The 2,218-nt window shown below is 62.2% G+C and overlaps 1 pseudogene; it reads left to right on the top strand.

Moving 5' to 3' along the window:
- Positions 1-137: 137 nt before the first annotated feature.
- LOC147733196 (28S ribosomal RNA) lies at positions 138-2,002 on the top strand (annotated as a pseudogene).
- The last annotated feature ends 216 nt before the right edge of the window (positions 2,003-2,218 follow it).

Here is a 2,218-nt window from a genome sequence, read left to right as displayed (position 1 = left end):
GGGGAAAGAGATGGCGCGCGCTGCCGGGCGTTGCTAGGCCCCTGCTCCGGCAGGGGCCCTGGCCTCTCCCCGGCAGTGCCCCCTTTTGACGCCCCGGCGTCATGCTTCCGACTACGACCTCAGATCAGACGTGGCGACCCGCTGAATTTAAGCGTATTACTAAGCGGAGGAAAAGAAACTAACCAGGATTCCCCCAGTAACGGCGAGTGAAGAGGGAAGAGCCCAGGGCCGAATCCCCGCCCGGCGGCGGGCGCGGGAAATGTGGCGTACAGAAGACCGACTCCCAGGCGTCCCTCAGGGGGCCCAAGTCCTTCTGATCGAGGCTCACCCCGCGGACGGTGTTAGGCCGGTAGCGGCCCCCGGCGCGCCGGGATCGGGTCTTCTCGGAGTCGGGTTGCTTGGGAATGTAGCCCAAAGCGGGTGGTAAACTCCATCTAAGGCTAAATACGGGCGCGAGACCGATAGCCAACAAGGGAAAGTTGAAAAGAACTTTGAAGAGAGAGTTCAAGAGGGCGTGAAACCGTCGAGAGGTAAACGGGTGGGGTCCGTGCAGTCCGCCCGGAGGATTCAACACGGCGGGAAGGTCGGTGGCCCGGGAGTTCCAGATCCCCTCCGCGGGACCGGGGCCCGGGCCCTACCCGGCCCCCGCAGGGCGCATTTCCTCTGCGGCGGTGCGCCGCGACCGGCTCCGGGTCGGCTGGGAAGGCTTCGGGTTGGCAGGTGGCCGTCCGCTCCGGCGGAGGGTGTTACAGCCCCCCTGGCAGCAGCTTCGCCGTGTCCGCGGGGCCGAGGGAGATTCGACTGCCTCCGTGCCCTCCCCCGGGCACCCGTCCCCGGCAGCCCCTCGGGGCGCGCCGGGGCGGTTGTCTTGGGGGAGGGGGCCCCCTGCTCCCGGCGCGACTGTCGACTGGGGCGGACTGTTCTCAGTGCGCCCCGACCGCGTTGCGCCGCCGGGCGGGGAGGCCCACGCCGGACGCCAGGGGTCTGCGGCGATGTTGGTTACCCACCCGACCCGTCTTGAAACACTGACCAAGGAGTCTAACACGTGCGCGAGTCGAAGGGCCGAGCGAAGCCCTGTGGCGCAATGAAGGCTTCCAGCGGCGGGCGCACCACCGGCCCGTCTCGCCCGCTCTGTCGGGGAAGTGGAGCATGAGCGTGCGTGATAGGACCTGAAAGATGGTGAACTATGCCTGGGCAGGGCGAAGCCAGAGGAAACTCTGGTGGAGGTCCGTAGCGGTCCTGACGTGCAAATCGGTCGTCCGACCTGGGTATAGGGGCGAAAGACTAATCGAACCATCTAGTAGCTGGTTCCATCCGAAGTTTCCCTCAGGATAGCTGGCGCTCGGAGCCCCCAGTTTTATCTGGTAAAGCGAATGATTAGAGGTCTTGGGGCCGAAACGATCTCAACCTATTCTCAAACTTTAAATGGGTAAGAAGCCCGGCTCGCTGGCGTGGAGCCGGGCATGGAATGCGAGTGCCTAGTGGGCCACTTTTGGTAAGCAGAACTGGCGCTGCGGGATGAACCGAACGCAGGGTTAAGGCCCCTGATGCCGACGCTCATCAGACCCGAGAAAAGGTGTTGGATAATATAGACAGCAGGACGGTGGCCATAGAAGTCGGAATCCGCTAAGGAGTGTGTGTAACAACTCACCTGCCGAATCAACTAGCCCTGAAAATGGATGGCGCTGGAGCATCGGGCCCATACCCGGCCGTCGCCGGCGCTGAGAGCCGCGGGGGCTAAGCCGCGATGAGTAGGAGGGCCGCAGCGGTGAGCATGGAAGCCCGGGGCGAGGGCCCGGGTGGAGCCGCCGCCATTCCAGGGCAGGGCGCCCTGGAATGGGTTCGCCCCGAGAGAGGGGCCCGAGCCTTGGAAAGCGTCGCGGTTCCGGCGGCATCCGGTGAGCTCTCGCTGGTCCTTGAAAATCCGGGGGAGATGGTGTGAATCTCGCGCCGGGCCGTACCCATATCCGCAGCAGATCTCCAAGGTGAACAGCCTCTGGCATGTTGGAACAATGTAGGTAAGGGAAGTCGGCAAGTCAGATCCGTAAGGCAACCCAATGTTATCCTAATGGACAAGCATGCCTCACAGTAATGAAAACATTTTTTTAGGAGTTTTTCACTTCCAGGAAATGTAAAATTTAAAAGCACATTTACAACCTTTTATTTATAATGCACAGTGGACTACATAGGGCCTAAGTTAGGGGCGACTTATCTGCAA

Source organism: Lissotriton vulgaris, chromosome 2_1 (genome assembly GCF_964263255.1).
Source record: "Lissotriton vulgaris chromosome 2_1, aLisVul1.2, whole genome shotgun sequence".
NCBI classification, from domain to species: Eukaryota; Metazoa; Chordata; class Amphibia; order Caudata; family Salamandridae; genus Lissotriton; species Lissotriton vulgaris.
The sequence above is the reverse complement of the archived record's forward strand: the minus strand, read 5'-3'. Positions and strand labels throughout refer to the sequence as shown.